We start from the raw sequence: 18,969 nt of genomic DNA, 5'->3' as shown, positions 1-18,969 counted from the left end.
ATTAGATTATTTGAATACGTTTAAACTTGGATATTTCTAAAATAAATAAATGAATATATAAATTAATGAATATCTATTAATTATAGTAATATAAATTTATTTAACTATATTATGTATATTTTACGTATTTTAGTATTAATTATTTGAACTTTAAATCTTCCAGTAAATAGTAATTTATAGTTTTGTTTTTATTCTCTTATTCTAGACGCATAAATCTCTTTCGTCATTTTCATTTAGGTAGTACATACTTCTATATATTTATTCTATTTTTTTTTATTTATGCAACATCTTCATGAGTTAACTTTCTTATAAACGCTAAGGCCTGCGTTTTTACGCTTTAAATTCAGATTTTCTTAGATAAAACAGATTTAACAGATTTTCTTAGATAAGTCGTGAATTTCTTTTTAAATAATATTGTTGAATTTTGTTTCATTGTTATTGTAAAAAATATTGATTTCTATATTGTTATTTGTTAATTATAAGTTACGATACGTATATTTATTTACTTGTTGTTGTTGTTGTTGTTATAATAAACCTGGGAATAGCACCAACAGAAACAACTGTCAGATGAGATTTTCTCTTTTTATAATCAGTAAATGATAATTGATGTATTTCAATTATCAATTATCAAATTTATCTCCATTTTCTGTTTTCCTTAAATATAGATAAACTCCAGTGTATTCTTGCCGTTATGAGCATTAATACTAATACTCATAATCACATATAGGTAATATACCAGTTGATTCATTGCATACCAGTATCCCTTGGATGGTTGTTACAACTGCTAACTTAACTACTTAACTCACACACACACACACACACACACACACACACATATATATATATATATATATAATCCCAAAATGGAATAAGAACGTAGCGAATGTGTACGACAACACAAACAAAAAAAACGAGAAAACGGAGAAAATATTATACGATTACAAATACTAACAAAACAAAAACAACAAGTGTCTTTCGACTAATAAGGACAATTTAAGTTAAGCTGACGTTCCTGGGTTTTCCCTGTCCATCTTTGTATCGTCTATCTTTCTGTGTGTTTTTATGGCCGTCCGTTACATTCTTATTCCGTTTTCTGGATTTATATATACATAAAGCAGCGTATGTACACCTTTTGCTCACCTTGTATATGTGTGTGAGTGTATATATATATATATAGGGAAAGTTTACGAAAAAAACAAAAGACGAAGACAGGTGGTGTACAAAACAAACAGATATATTAGTATAACGCTCAGGAATAGAAAAAGTCTTTTACGTTTCGAGCCTACGCTTTTCTACAGAAAGGGACACAGAAAAAAAAACAAGGAGAGAAAAAAATGTGTGTAGTGGCTAACGTTCTATCATGGCGACTAGTGCCGGACAGAAGGGTCAAACACGAGGAGGAAAGTAGGGGAGATAACAAGGTAAAGATGACCCCCAACACAAAGGTGCGTGTGTGTATAAGAGAATATGTATGTGCGTGTGAAAGAAGGCTGGTGGTCTGGACGTGTGCGTGTATGTATGTGTAGGTGTGAAGATGTGAGAATGGGTGTATGGGTGGTGTGATGTGATGTGTAATGTTGTATGGTGTAGTGGGGTGTGGGTTCGGCTGGGGGTTGGGGTAGAGTTGGGGTTTGTGGATAGGCAGAGGGTGGGGGTACACGAGGGGGAGGGTGTTCGGGAAGGTGGAGTAGGGTGGGGGTTTATGGGGGAGGGGAAGGTGGTTATGTGAGGAGAGAGAGAGGAGGAGAGAAGAGAGAAAGAGAGGGTGAAAGAGTAGGAGAGAAGAGAGGAAGAGGGAAGGAGGGGAGAGAAAGAGAGTAGGAGAGAAGAGGGAAAGAGAGTAGGGGTGAAGAGAAGTAGAAGTTGGGGCAAGAGAGAAGAGTTGGGTGGGAAGAAGGAGGAGGGAGGGGGAGAGAGGAGAGAAGAAGAGTGAGGGAGCAGAGAGAAAGAGAGTAAGGGAGAAGAGGGAAAGAGAGAAGGGGTGAAAAGATGTAGGAGTGAAGAGAAGTAGGAGTCAGGGAGGAGGTTAGATGAAAATGGGAGGAGAGATGAGCCCAAATGACGTAAAAGAATGAAGAGAGAAGATTAATCCCTGTTCACGGCGCAAACGGGAGTCCGGATGGCCTCTGCAAGGACAATCCGAATACAGACAGGTGTTGCATGGAGTGACCGGTGGAGCGGACATGGCGTGAGACTGGAGTGTCATTGCCGAGGCGGATGTCTCGGAGGTGTTCCGTGAACCGGTCAGCCAAGTGGCGTCCCGTTTGTCTGATGTACAGGGAATGGCAGAGAGAGCAGGAGATGCAATAGATGATATTGCTGGAGGTGCAGGTGAAGGAGTCGATGATGCGATAGGGTCGATGATAGGTGCCGGTGAGGAGGGTGGTGTTGGAGAGGTAAGGGCAAGTGAGTCTCAAAGTCATGGTCGTCACTACAGAGCCTGCGTAGACGGAGGAATTGGGAATAGGGGATGGAAAGCTTGGTGTGTTTGGGGTGGGAGGAGGAGAAGTTTAGGTATGAGTGTGAGTCCGTGTGTTTGTAGTGGATCGAAGTGGTAAGAGTGGAGTGATGAATGCTGACCGAAATATCAAGAAAGGAGACAGAGGTGTCAGAGATAGTGCAGGAGAAGTGGAGGGCAGGATGGAAAGATTTGACAAAAGAGAGGAAGGAGTCTAGATGTTCGCGAGAGTGTGAGGTGGCACCGATACAGTCATCAATGTAACGGCCATATAGTTTGGGAGTGGGACCAGTGAAACTAGAGAATATTTGGGCCTCAACATAGCCAACGAAAAGGTTCGCATAGTTGGGGCCCATTCTCGTTCCCATGACCACTTCCGAGACTTGTTGGTAGAACTCGCCCGCGAACGAGAAGCAGTTGAGTGAGAGGACAAGTTTGGCCAGATGAACGAGTGTGGGGGTGTCGGGTTGGGGATTGGATCGGAGGTCCAGGAAGTGTTTAAGTGCACGCAGCCCCTCGTGGTGAGGGATCACAGTGTAGAGGCTCTGGATGTCCATTGTAAAGAGAAGTTTGGAGGAGCCAGGAGGGAAGGAGAAAGAGTTGAAAAGACGAAGAGCATGGTTGGTGTCATGGATGTGAGAAGAAAGAGAAGCTACTAGGGAGGCAAGGACACGGTCGAGATAATTGGAGATAAGCTCGGTGGGGCAGTTACAGGCGGAGATGATGGGGCGGCCAGGGTTGTCGGGTTTGTGGATTTTGGGGAGGAAGTAAATGGTGGAGGTGCGGGGGGTTCGGAGGTGAGGTTGAATGCGGTGTGGGGGAGACGGGAGGACGAGATGAGGTCGTGGATGGGAGAGGAGACCGTCTGTTGGTAGCTGGGCGTGGGGTCAGAGGACAGAGGGCAGTAGAAGGAGGTGTCATGGAGTTGGCAGAGAGCTTCAGCCCTGTAGAGATCCGCGCGCCATACCACCACTGCTCCACCCTTGTCGGCCGGTTTAATAACGATGTCAGCGCGCCGTCGGAGGGGATGAAGTGCCGAGAGTTCGGCTGGGGAGATGTTGAGACGACGTGGGCGCCCAGAGAAGTTGAACCGCTCCAAAGTGCGCTGACAGGCGCCCGCAAAAAGATCCACTGCTTGGAACTGACCAGGAACAGGCATCCACTGGGATGGTCGGCGGCCCAGGTCAGTGAAGCAGTCCTCGTTTGAAGCGGGTGGAGTGTCACGGAAAAGCACACACAAGCTGATGCGGCACACAAAGCTGTGGATATCAGCACGAGTCTGAAATTCCTTACAGGATGGAGTGAGGGGGATGAAACACAGACCCCTACTGAGGATGGAGTGCTTCACCACAGAGAGGGGAAGATCTGGGGGAATGGTAACAACAGACTGAAGTGGAGAAGGGGTGGATGGAATAGAAGTAGGAGGGGTGGGTAGGGTGGAGGTAGGAGGGCTGGTGGAAGGCTGGGGGAGGGAGTGGGGATGTGTGTGGGGGTTTGGAGGGACAGTGGGGTTGAGTGTGGGTGGAGCCTATCAGGTAGGGGGAAGGGTAGTGGAGGAGCTGTGGTAGTGGCATCGGGTGTGATGGAGTGGAGGAGTGAGTGGAGTTTACGAAGTTTGGTGTTGGCAAGAAATTGATGAAAGAGATGATTTAAATGAATTATATAACGCAACATGTTGTGAGCATGGAAGGGTGGCAGAGAGGAGAAAAAGATGGAAAAAGCAGGAGGGAGAAGGCGGTCGATGGTATGTATTTTAGAGAGATTGGAGCGAATGGTGGCACGCATAAGGCGGTAAGATGTGGTATGGAGTATGGGTAGGATGGGTGAAGCAGAGTGGAGAGTGGGTAGAAATGGAGGCAAAAACCTTTAGGGATGAGGCTGTGATGTAAGCAGTGGCTGAGAAATGAAACGTGGCTAGAGAAGCGGTTTTTTTTTAAATGAGTAAAGAGAGGCTGAAAGCAGTGGGAAGGAAGTAAGCAGAAGTAATATTTTAGGTGATGGTGAAGAGTGAGGAGGTAGGATTTATAGTCCGGCATGGTGGAATAACAAGGAGAAAAAAAAAGGGAAAGGAAATTAAACATGGAAAGGAAACATACAAAAGGTGTGACAGAAAGAAGCACAAGCATTTGAAGAAAAATAAAATAAAATAAAATTAAATTAAATTTTAAAAATTAAATAATAATAATAATAATAATAGTAATAATAATAATAATAATAATAATAATAAATAAGTAAATAAATAAAAGAATAATAAGAAGAAAAGGGCGTGTGGAGAAGAAAATATATGCAAGGTGGGAGAAGAAAATAAAAGAAAATAAAAGCGATGAAGATGGAACAAATAGAAAGTGAGGAGAAAGGGGGGAAGATGTGGAGAGAAAAGAAAGGAAACGGAGGGAGAGGAAGGCAAAATAACGGGTGCAAACTAGAGAAAACAGAGTAAGGACATCCAGAGAAGGAAGAGATGACAGAAGGAAAGACCAAAAAATACAGGAAAGTTTAGAAAGTATAAAAATAAATATAAAAATTAAGTAATGACAAAAATGACAGTTTTATGAAAAGTTTTTAGACGTCGTGTTGTATTGCAAGGATTTCTCATCAAGAGTAAAGTCCACTGTGATCCGTATGTAGGAGAGGTGCAGCCATATTATGTTAAACTGTCGCATGTCCAAATTTGACCAAATGTGTTTTTTCAATATTTATTTTTGCTTGCAATAGCCGGTTCTTTTGGTTAAACTATCGTATCTCCAGCTACTTCAGATGTCAAGATATCAAAAATTGTCAAAGTGTAGTACAACGGTTTTTCTATGGAATGGTGAAACTACTTTTACATTTTCTGAAAAAGCAACGTTTTAGACTTACGCCACTTTTGTATAATAACAACAATATATACATATGTCTATGTTTTCTTCAGTCAAAACAATCAAAATAATCTCAGATTTTGGAATAATAGCTTTTTCACTTCTTTGAAATTTTTTATTATCATCATCATCAAACCCTGGGAAGAAGAATGGTTCTAAAACTTCATCTCTCTTACATTTTGTATAGAAAATTGCCCGGTTATTAAGTAGTTGTCATGGTAATTACAGAATGTTCATATGAGACTGCAATTCCTGTTTCATATGAACATTCACATACTGACATTTTCCTATTATAGGAATAGTTATGCTTTGTACAAACATACAACAAATTGCTGGTCTGGTTTTATATATGAGCTGCTTCTGTATGAAATTCACTAAAGCAATATACTTGTACATAATGGAAATTGCACATGCATTCATGAATTTAGAATTTTCTGGTGTTGTCATGAAATTTGTTGTGTCTTCAATTCTGTTGTGTCTATCATCAATTTTGTCATATTTATTTTCACTTTTGGAATCATTTTTGCCATTTTGTCATCAATTTTGTCATATTATGTTTGTCATTATTTTGCCGCATTTCTCATGTTCATCAATTTTATTGTGTTTGTTAAAACGATTTTGACATGTCATCAATTCTGACATATGTTGAGTTTGTTATTCAGGCATGTTTCTTATCATTTTGGACACATTTATCATAAATTTTGTCATGCTTATCATGTGGCCCACATCACGGCCACGTGGAATGAAACGTTGTGTTACTTATATAGCAGTAAATGCTTAATGTTGCAGTAAGTAGAATATACACACTGGGGCACCACTGTAAAAATTTCATGACTGTGTGGATCACTTTGCAGTCATATGGCTTGTGGATTCAATCCTACAGACATCTACAATAACCCTGGGCAGCCAATACCTAGTGAGTGAATTCAGTAGGCAGAAACTGTGGAAATCCATCACGTGTGTGTGTTTGCATTTGTGTTTGCTCCCACCCCACTGCTTCACAGCTGTTGTTGGTTTATGTCTCTGTAACTTAACAGTTCAGCAAAAAAGACTGATAGAATAAGTGTCAGGCTTATAATTTCTGGGGTCAATTTCTTTAACTAAAACCCTTAAAACAGTGCCCTTGATATGGCTACAGTCCAATGACTGAAGCGAGTAAAAGGAAAAAAGTAAATCTATTTATGTCACCCCACTTCTCATCAGACACATTATTTTACTGGATGGTTCAACAGGATCAGGGTGGAGGGTCATATCTCACATTAATGTTTCACTTTACAGCATGTACTGAGTTCATTTTTGTGGCATCAACACAACAGAGATTACCTAGCCCTCAGCAAGACTAAAGAGTCTTCTCAAATTCTGAGTGTGTCCCTGCTCACTTCAATCTATCAACCATTTATGGAGTGAACAGAGTACGTCATTCATCACATCAACACTTGTATGGTTGCTGATGGTATTGACAAAGCTTGTTTCCTCAAAATTACTACCCCTGTGCCAATTTCTGAAACTATTTTAAGGCAGCAAGCTGGCAGAATTGTTAGGGTATTGGAAAAATTATCAGTGATATTTCTTTTGGCGCTTTACAATCTGAGTTCAAATTCCACGGAGGTCAGTTTTGCCTTTCATCCCTCCAGAGTCAACAAAATAAAGTCCAGTCAACTACTGGCATTCATGGCATCAACTAACCTCCTCCTCAAATTTTGCTGATCTTACTCTAAGTCACAATCCATCATTGTTGTTGTTGTTGTTAGTAGTAGTAGTAGTAGTAGTAGTAGTAGTATAGATTGACAGAATCGTTAGAGTATCTGACAAAATGCTTTGCTTTGCAGCATGTGAGAATCGTTAGGGAGAGAGAGAGAGGGGGACAAAATGGCCAGTGGTATTTGGTTCAGTTTTTTACATTCTGAGTTTTAATTTGCACTGAGGTCAACTTTGCTTTTAACTCTTCTGGGTGTTGACAAAATAAAGTACATGCTGCTGGTACTTTATTTTATGTTAGAAACAAAAATGGTGGTGGATTAGCAGAATCCTTTGAAAGTCAGAAAAAAGTGCCCTGCTGTATTTGTTCTGGCTTTCTACATTCTGAGTACAAATCAAACTCGTCTTTCAGCCCTTGAGGCTTGAGAAAATATTGGGTTGGCTAGAAAGTAATTTCGATTTTTTTTAGTGTGTAATAAAAGTAATTTTTTTCTCATACAAAGAATGAACTTAAATCAATTATATATTTTCCATTTTGTTTGATGACCTTTTGTCATCTTTCTGACAACTTCATGACTCTGTGTCCATAGAACTTCTGTGTCCTTATGAGCCAAAAACTGAAGCAAGTGCAATTTCAGGTCATCATCATTATTGAAAGTTTTACCATTCAAAGAGTTTTTCAAACTTCAAAATAAATGGTAATTTGATGGAGCAAGGTCAGGGCTATATGGTGGATGTGACATCACTTCCCAACCAAGCTCCAATAATTTTTCACCAGTCAGCAAAGACGTGTGTGGTCTAGCGTTGTCATGGTGGAACACAATTCTTTTATGTTTTGCTAATTCTAACCATTTGTCTTTGACTGCTTCCTCTAGTTTCATTAGTTGTTGACAGTAAACATCTAAATTGATTGTTTGGTTCCTTGGAAGCAGCTCAAAATACACAACACCTTTGTAATCCCACCAAATTAACAGCTTGACCATTTTTTGGTGGAATTTAGCTCTCGATGCGATTTGCAGCTGGTTCATTACGCTTGGACCATGACAATTTTCCATTGATGTTATTGTAGACAACCAAATTTTCATCACCAGTGATGATTCCTTTAAAAAAAAAGATCAATTTCATTGCATTTGAGATGCATATCGCAAATATTGATCATTATGTTAAGTGAACGTCTTTCAATTTATGTGGAACCCAAATATCAAGCTTCTTAACGAGTCCAAGACATTTAAAGTGATTTTCAATTACTGTGTGTGATACATTTAACCTCTCTGCAATCTCTTGCACTGTTATATGACAATCAGATTCAATTATGGCGTTGATTCAGCCATCAACTTCAGTAGATCAACCAGAACGTTGATCATCTTTGAGTGAAAAATTTCCAGAACCAAATTTTTTAAACCATTTCTGACATGTGCGTTCTGTTAAGCAATCAACATGATAAACTTCGCATATCTCTTTCTGAGCCTCAGCAGCTTTCTTTGCCTTTATGGAAATAAAAAAACAAAATATGGTTAAAATGTTCACTTTTGCACTCCATGTTAAAATTGATACTGAACTAACAGCTGTAAGCAAAATTACATGCAATTTGCTTCTAAAGTAAGCTAAAAGTAACAGCAATCAAATGTCAAAAAAAGAAACATAACATTGACAAAATCCATTGAAAAAAATCCTAATTCTATTTGTGAAAAAAGAAATTACTTTTTTGCCAACCCAATACCATTTAAGTAGTGATGTTGATGTAATCAAGGTGCAGGCATGGTTGTGTGGTATGCTGTTTGCTTCCCAGCTACATGGTTCCAGGTTCAATCTCACTGAAAGAAGCCCATCATGTGTGTGTGTATTTGTCCCCCAATATTGTTTGACAGCCGGTGTTGATATGTTTACATCTTTTCAGGGTCAATAAAATAAGTGCCAGTTGAACACCGGGGTCAGTTTAATTGACTTGGGCTCTCTCAGAGTTTCAGGCCTTCTAATTAGAGTAGAAAGGATTATTATTATTATGGTGGTGAGTGCAGAGAAAATGCTTGCTAGTATTTCTTCCAAATTTTTACGTTTTTAGTTCAAATTCTACTAAGGTCAACTTTGCCCTTCATCCTTTCAGGGTCAATAGAATAGGACCAGCTGAGCACTGAGGATGATGTAATCAACTTAGCCATCCTACTAAATTGCTGGCCTTGTGCCAAAACTAGTAAGAATAATCATTATTATTAGTAATTTGCTTTACATTGATTTTTCCATCTTAGTTCTCAGCGAATAGCACAGTTGCAAACTGTTGAAGTTATTGGTTTCATGAACAGATATTTTAGTTTTCACTAACTTGTCACTGCAAAGTAAAATTATAGATTTTTTATTGTTGCTACTGCTGTTTTTGGTGTTAAGCTCCAGGTTAATCTTCAGTAAGCAGACCTATAATATGTCGGCAGTTGATTGGTTGAACAACGAAGTGAAATTTCCTGAGACAATTGTTTCTGTGCCAACTTTTCATCATTCAACTAATATTCCACATATGACCATCTTGTTAAATTTTTTTTATATTTTATGTATATATTTTTTTAATTTTGATTTTAAAAAAATATTTTTATGGGATTTAAAAAAAATATTTTATGTAGGATTTATTAGTCTTTGTAGTAGAGTTAATAAGCTTCACTAAAGGTACCCAAGCTCCAGGTGATTATGTTAAACTTGTCAATGAATTAGATTTAATTTCTGGAAGTAAAAATATTCCATTCAATGAAGAGAAAAATACCTCCTACCAAAACATGCATGAAAAAAAAAAAAAAAAAAACAGTTTGTAAAATATATTTAGAGTTTTAATGAATTCTAAATGTCTTTAGTGAAATTAGGGTCAATATTAACAATTCTTTTTGATACTGAATCAAATTGTTCTTTTATGCATGTTCTAATTTTTTACTTTCTTCTTCCAATATTTAAAAAAAATCTCATTTAAAGATGCTAAAATATAAATGTATAAGTAAATTGTGAAAGAAATGAAACTAAAAAATACTGGAAGTTATGACACAGACTTCCCTGTCGTAGAAGAAATAAGGGTGTAAAATACATATTTTGCTATTGCATTGAGAATGAGGACACATCTGCAGACACCTGTGCTTATAATATCTGCAAATTATGTATAACGTGTTGCAGATATTGCAGCTGAAATGCACTCCTTAAATAAAGATGATAGTTGCCTGTGACAGTGTCATAATCTTGTCAGATTAGCAAAGTTGGCTTAAGCACTTGATGGAAAGAAGAGACATTGTCATCACAGAACATTTGTCTGCACAATACAAGCTCATTCATTCTTTGAAAGAAACCGTCTTGGTCCACTGTTAATTATAAGCAGGCAAGTCTTCAATTAAAATTGAATAAGAATACACAAGGAGGATTACCCACATGAATACATGTGAAGAACTAAGTTCAGTGATTATGAACTGATATCCTTGAATTTATAAATGTAAATGTTATACTTGAATTTAGATATTGGTATTTTCCATGTTACACAATAACATTAAGTAATTTCATACTTTCCATTTCCCTCTGTTAACTTTCATTTCTTTCCTATTTAACTGTCTTCTCTTCTGGCCTTACCTCTTCATTTCGTTTGCATTTTCTTTCACTCTGCTCCCCCACCCCACCCATATTTAAAATAAGATTTAACCAAGATTATTTAAATCAAGGAAAAACAGTAGTGTCCATAGCTCTTGCAGAACCCACATGGCTGGTCATGCCCTTATAAAAACTTGCTAAGGCTATGGATACAACATACATAGCAAGTCTTTATAACGGGAATGTGAGTTCAATGTGGTTGATGTTAAGCGATCATCATAAAAAAACAACAAAGCACAAAACTGGAAATATTTTTAAAACCTCACATCTAGAAAAAAAATGCAATTTTGATCCTTAGTAAATAAAGCTAGTTTTTTCCATCTAATCCAGTTGATATTATTGTAAGGATTTTATTGATTACACTGATACCATAGGTTGCAGTTGACAGGTTCCCCTTTAACAATAAAAAACATCAGGAACAATTTTTAAATTGTTGCAACAAAACTGCTTTGTCCAAGCTCAAAATATTAGCAATAGAAACTAGAACAATGTACAAATGTGACAAACGTTATCAAACAATAAAACATTCACAGATAAGACACAGGATATCGATAATATACACAAAACTGCAGTCAGAGCTTTTTTGTTATTGTTATCCAGTTTTTCAGTTTTGGCTGTTTGTTTATAATGAAACTCTTCAGAAACCGACGGTGTCTGGTTCACAAAGTATCAGTGTTGACAGTTAGTATCAAAATATATTCTATTCGATCATTATTCATTATCCTTGCAGAAAATGTATTTTGTGAAAACATTTGAGGTTGGGTGTTAAACTTTTAATTTCAGAATAGGTTCAAACTTTACTGTGAAAAATCTTCAAGATTTACAGCCTAGATGTTTCATTGTTTGTGTCTCTGACTGATGTATACATCATGCAAGAATGGCCCTAATGTCGACATACCACAGTTTCTCTTGAGTACAACAATGATAAGTTTACATTCCTTCTTGATATGATAAATTTGCACTTTGTGCACTTTCAAAGATCTGTGGAATAAGAAAATTCCTTATTTATAAAAGAGCTAGGGATTTAGGTGAAAGGAAGAGCAGCTGGTTATAGAATCCTGCTTCAAATGTATCCCTGTCCATCCCACAAAAACATGGAACAACATATGTTAAAATGAAAAAAACCAAATGGAGAAGATTTGGGGAAAAGCATAAGAGTGCCAAGTGCGCCATTAGGAAGTATGAAGATCAGTAACCTTATATGCTTTAGCAACTTTCAACAAAAATTATCTAAAGAACCTTGTGACTACACTAAATGACAAAGGAATGGAAATGGTATAGAGAAAACAAAATCAATGATTGTTTGCATGAAACAGCAGTCACCAAATGTAAATATTATAATTAAGGAAATCCAATTGAACGGACATCAAGGATACACTTATGATATATGCAATCAGGAAATGAGAAATATGAAGTGAAAAGAAAGATTAAGATAGCTCAAATGCTTTCTGCTACACGATGTTCCTTAGGTTTAAGAACAATATTGCTCATCAGGTAGTGTGTAAGAGAAATACATACCTATGTATATACATACAAATGTATAACAATTTAGTTAATCAATCTGGGGCAAGATGGCAAAGAATCAGAAGTAGTATTGTGACCAGTAGTATATAAAAACATCTGTCAGTCTAGTTTGATATAGTGAAATATATGTGTGTGTATATGTGTTGTACATACATACATACATACATTCATACATACATACATACATACATACATACATACATACACACACACACATACATACATACATACATATTGATTATGGGACCATGAGGAGAGTTGAAAGTACATCTATATTCCAATTCTACCACCACCACCACCACCAAGATAAATGAATACCAAGTACATTCTAGACAATCTTTCCATGAATTTTTGTAAGATGAGTTGAATGCAACTGGTTCATATTTTTTGTTGCTTTTTTTTTTTTCCTTGATGTTTGTCATGTGTCTTGTATATAAGAAGCTCAAGCAAGCTTAGGCAAGCTACACTTTGTCAGTTCTTCAATGTCTATTGATTCTCTCCAAATAAGCCTTAGTGCTTCTGTTCAGCATATTTACTCAGGAGATGCACATGAAGGTTATTTTTAACCAGTTGGAGGTTCCAGTAAAATAGATTCCACTATATTCACTATAAAACTCATGGAGAAATCAATGTCTTGAAGATATTCTTTCATCTCTTATGATAGTTGAGAGGAAGTAAAGAAAAAAGTGTGAGAGAAGGGGAGTGAAAATGCCTGTAGAACTGAGACATGAAGTGTGTGATAAAGTTACAGCAATATAAATGGGAGGTGTAAGGCAATAAAAAGAAAGAAGATAGATAGTTGGACAAAGAGGTAGATAATAGTATTATGTAAATAGCATAAAACTAGGTAGATAAAGACCTGTGAGGAGATCAACAACTACAGGGAAATAAGAGACAGAGGAACAGAAATGGGAAATAGAAAAACAACAACCAGTAGATCATATTAAGGAAACAACAGGAAAAGAAGGAAAAGAAAACAGGTAGATAGAGCAGCAAGTTAAGAATAAACAGATATAAAAGCAGAAAAATAGACAGATAGATAGACAGACTGACAAAGATAGATAGATAAAGACAGACATTGATAAATAGATAGACAGATACATATGAAAACATATATGACAGTGCCATGAATAAAGATAGTGAGAGCCAAGAATATTACAACTGAACTTAGAAAAATGTAGTAGTCAGAACTCTCCTCTTACAACAAGACAGTGCTCCACAATACATTCAGAGTGTTGCTAGCTACATTTAATGCACCTGACTGGTCTGAAAGGGAAATACACTTGAAAGACATTAAAACCCATAAGATCTTGACATCAATTACAAACTTTCACAGAAACAATGATATTGACCGGCTCTACTTAAGAAGAGATGAACGAGATGGAATGCTTTGAGATCAGTGTAGACAGCCTTTGAATGCCATAAAATCTCTCTTGGACAGCACTTGCTGAACAACAGCAGCAAAAATAAATATATAAACCTAGTGCTGAGAATTGAAGAGAACAATATCCTGTGTGTTGGCAGTGAGATCCTCAGGAAGTACTCTCTTCATGACAATCTCATATTCAATCCCAAAATAGCTGAACTGACATACCTCAAAGAAGACCTGGATGTGAAATACTCAGGTGAACAGCTCATGTCTAGACTCTGTAGGAGTATGATATGACGTCCACTAAGACTGGTAACAGCAATCTGCATGGCAAAATACAAAAACAAGGAAATTGATAGAATGAAAAAATTAATTTGCTTCAGAGGAGCCCCTCTGGGATTACAGGTCCTGAAGCTTAAGCTTCATTAGTTTTATGGTAGATCTGCCACTGTGCAAACATAATAGGTTAAATATTGTTAGGGACAGGAAATGTATTGTCACAGGGGTAATCTACCTCATCAAAATTTTTTTTTGAAATGAGGATAGCTATGAACAACTGCTTAAAATCTTCAGTTTTTATACCTAGATTATAAATTCACATTTATACCAATGATAATTAGTGCTCTTGGTTTTATTAGTAAATACCTGAGTGACAACCTGGAAAGGCTATTTTCCAGAGAAAGAAATCAACCAGTTAATACACACATTACAAATAAAAATCTGTTAGCAGAACAGCAAAAATATACAATACTGTTCTTATGTTCAACATCTGACAATGTCATTAGTTACTTTCCAACAATAGAGGGCTTTGTATCCTTGTTAGAAACCAGCTCCTTCCCTACAGGGAGACTTCAAATTATTAAAACAGAAGAGAATACATGCATATATACATCATCATTATCATCATCGTCTAACACCCGTTTCCCATGCTAGCATGGGTTGGATGGTTCGTCCGGGGTCTGGGAAGCCAGAAGGCTGCACCAGGCTCGAATCTTGATCTGGCAAAGTTTCTACATCTGGATACCCTTCCTATTGCCAACAACTCCGCGAGTTTAGTGGGTGCTTTTTACGTGCCACCAGCACAGGGATCACAACTACAATCTCCATTGATTTTTGATGTTGATGTACTTGACTCAATAGGTCTCCTCAAGCACAGGGTTGAAACGGTGTTTCTTTACTTGCCACCTGCACAGAAGTCAATCCAGCAGCACTGGCAACAGCCGGGTGCCAGTCATAATGTATACATATACATACACATACATAAGTGAAATTGCTAGAAAAGAACTCTCAATGGAAGTGAAGAACAGGTATGTTAAATTTGTTTAGAAGCAAAAGAAACTGCAAATAGTAAATAACAATTAAGAAATTTGTTTGAATTTTTTAAAATTTTATTTTTCATGCATTTCATTTTGAAGTTAGCAACATAACATGTGCATAAGTAAGAATTCTGTGGAATGTAAAACAACAATTACAGAAGATGTTGTACACTCAGCCATGTGTAAACCAGTTTCAATTTGTTTCTGGTTGAAACACAAAGTCCAATTTCTTCTTTAAGACAAGAACTTCAAAAATACAAATAGTATCACTGTCTACTGGTCAATTATCTTCCAGAGACGGTTTACAACAGCCATCCATTATTAGTAGAAAGGGAAATAGTCTTATTTTTTAATATAATTTTAATCATTTTTTTCTTTTTTTATTTTTCTCACAGTATAAAAATATCTTGAAAACAGATTAGACAAGCAAAAATGAAAAATAAAAAATAATAATGTATTCAAAAGGAAAAGAAAGGAAGAAAGAATTGTTAGAATGATCGATGCCACATTGTGGTGTCATCATAAAATATTTATACATTGGAAAATTGACTATGAAGAAGTTGGGTTGAGAATATCTTTGAAACACAATATTAAGATAAATATGGTATGTTGACAAAATTCTGCTGAATTAACTTGAAAATAGTCAAAAGTTGATCATCCCTTAAATACAAAGCTGTAAGCACCCAAGAATAAAATAGAACATTCACAACACACACATTTTTTGGATTTTCAGAAGTTTTAGTGCATACATATATACAATCTGCTGCTCTGTAGAAATGCTGCAGGTAAACACCAAACAAACAAACAAATATATATATAGGAATAAATTGATATCTCCAAATCTGATTCCTCAATTAGAGATGACATTTAATAATCTTTTTGCTTATTAAAATCATAATTTTCCTAAGAAATCTATCTATTGATCTTTATTTCTTTCTATCTATCTATCTATATATATATATATATATATATATATATATATATATATATATGTGTGTGTGTGTGTATATGTATATATATATATATATATATATATATGTATATATATGTATATGTATATATATGTATATGTATATGCATGTATATGTATATATATGTATATATATAAAATATATATATAAATATACATATATAAATAAAAATGTATATAAAATAGATAAATATATAGATTTATAAAAATGTATATATGTATATATTGTGTGTTTGTGTGTGTGCATATATGTAACTATATATATAAAATATATATACATTATATATATATATGTATATATGCGTATGTCTGTCTGTGTATATATATATATAAATATTTATGATTTATTGATATTTAGCATAAGTGACAGAGTAACTCAAAGTCTGAGAGATTCATGTGTTGGCACTTATCAAACTAGTTGCTTCTGCTAAATATTAATAAAAATATACATATACTCATATTTTTTTTTTGTTTGCATCAACATACATACATATATATATCAAGAAAATAAAAAAGGAGTAAAAGTTAAGTTCTTCACATATTTTTCTTTATAAATTTACTATTTGCTGAGAAGTGCCAAATGGTAAAAATAAATGTGTAAAGCAGTTTTATAAAAACAAAATTAAAATGTTTTGATTTTGATTATTTTTTCTGTGTGTGTGTGCATTAGTAAATTTTCATGTCAGGCTGTAATTTTGATGAAATATTTTATAAGATTTAAACTGAGTTTTTTTAATATGTTTTTTATTAAACTGATTTTTTTCTAATTATTGTTGTCTAGCTTTTGCAATCTTTACTAATTTAAACTGCAATCAATTTAGATAAATTTCAATGAATACACACACAGTTTGAAGGCCTCAGTACTCACCAGTTCTATCATGTAAATTGTTAATCTATATGATATCAAGGTAAATAATTTACATATTCTATTTATGTTTGAAGTTCTGTAACCAAATATAGTAACAATCTTGGCTGTTGTTACATTCTGAATTATAAAAAGTTAAAATAGGTGAACTGATAAAGTGATGGCATTGCTTATAAATGGTATATTTAATAATGAAATGGTCCAGTTGAACTAGATATAAGTAATTGCTTTAAGTAGGTAAAAGTTGACATTGTAACAGTAGTAGGAGCACTGTAAAATTGGCAGCTATTTTGTTACTCTGCAGAGTTGAATTAAAGTATTGTTGTGCATATAGCTTGAAGAGGTAATGATGGACGCTACCAGGTTAACCTTCTCTAAGCATTCAACATGAAGATATATTTATAGGTATCCCTATCATCCCTGTCATCAGATGTATTTGAAGACATTAGTATACAAAATTCTGTTTATTACTGATTTCTGTAAACTTCATTAGAGGCAATTTTGCATATGTTCTCTTGATATTGGCTGCAGTGGTTCAAATGTTGTACTTAGATTCAAAACATACTATGAATTATAGCATTTTATGAGGCCACTATAGCATATCCCTCCTACATTTGGGACAGTGCAATTACTGCATTAGAGTACAGCCTTCAGTCTGATTGGCATAAAACACTCACAGACATGTGCTAGTCTCTGCCTCACAAGCATGCTCTTTCATTTCTGTCTTTTCCACTGTTCTTATATTGGTTGCTGATCCTTAGATCAGGCCGGGCTCATGCCACCTCCAACTCATTCATCTCTCCTCCCCTGTTGTGCCCAACCATTAGCCCTACACTATACCCAGTCCTTCCTTCCCAGAATGTCAACACTCTGGAATTTTCTCCTTGTTCAGCTTTTTCCTGCTAGCAGCAGCTTACAAAGTTTCAAGAGTAATGTTTGGAGAGCCTTGCAAAGGACCTTCTAAACTAATGAAATTCATACTTCCTCCTGTTGAAACAAGTAGGGTCTGCTATATTGCTTACTTTGAAACAGGCACTAGTTTCATCCATGAAAAGTGATTATTGCTCTAAAGAGTATCAAATTGTGAAAACACAAGCTTTAAAATAATTGTAAATACTGAAATTTGCTGAATCATTTAACCGTAGGGGAAAATGTGATATTCTTTTCTAAACATTCTATTTTATGGAGATCTTTTGACATAGTTAGGTCTTTAGGCAATCATTAATTTAACCCTGGGTCAAACTTGTAGGTATAAAGTTAAACTACCTAAAAGTGGGAACTTCTCATCAGAAGAACAGGAAGAAAGAGCAACCTCATTTCCCTCAAATCACACTTTATTATCTTCAAAGAAAGCTGAGAAAACACATTTGCTAATGTACTTCTAAACACACTCCACAAAATGAGATGAGATGGTCGTAGTTGGGATGTCTCTGATCATAGTCAGTTCAAACACAGCTGACCAGGAATGAAACAATAATAGCAATAATGTTATTTAACATTTCCTAAAACCTTCCTAGATTTATTCTGAATGAAATCACACGAGTAATCCCTTGATGAACTAAGCAATTTGCTTGGTGAGGTGCACTGTTGCTATTATTAAAGGTTGATAAAATCTAAGTCCCCTAAGAAGAGCTAATCATTCATTAGAAAACAAAATTGCAAACATTGATGTGTTTAAATAGTTAATACAAACTGTCTTAACGAAGCTAACATAGATCATCACTAGCAGCAAACAACTGTGTGTGTACACATTTTTACTTTTATTTATTTGTATGTGTATGTGAATGTGTATGCATGCATGCATACATGAAGACCATAACTTTTTGAGCTTTGAATCAGAAATTCTAAACAGTAGATAATATTGCTTAAATGATCAAATGAACAATAATATCTCACTTAAAAATTAATGTTACTCTGAACCAATGTATTGGAGAACAAAAATATACCATACAGAAATTCATATAGATTGACTTTGTTATCAGCAGAACTAATGCTTTGCCACCAGAAAGGCACTGATTTGGTACAGAAGTCAACATAGTAGAACTTTCAAGCTGCACTCATTAATACAATGGATGTACTGAGGTGGGGAGAAAGGAATTGATTGACTTTACCACAGTTCAAATATTGTATCTTTTTCATGTATTTTGTTGAGGATTATATTATATCATATCAAATTATGTTATATTATATATGTATACATATATATATATATATATATATATATATATATATATATATAATATATATATATATACACATACACACACACATATAAATTATATATGTATATATATATGTGTGT

The sequence above is a fragment of the Octopus sinensis genome, linkage group LG9 (assembly GCF_006345805.1).
Source record: "Octopus sinensis linkage group LG9, ASM634580v1, whole genome shotgun sequence".
NCBI classification, from domain to species: domain Eukaryota; kingdom Metazoa; phylum Mollusca; class Cephalopoda; order Octopoda; family Octopodidae; genus Octopus; species Octopus sinensis.
This window is presented reverse-complemented; position numbering follows the sequence as displayed.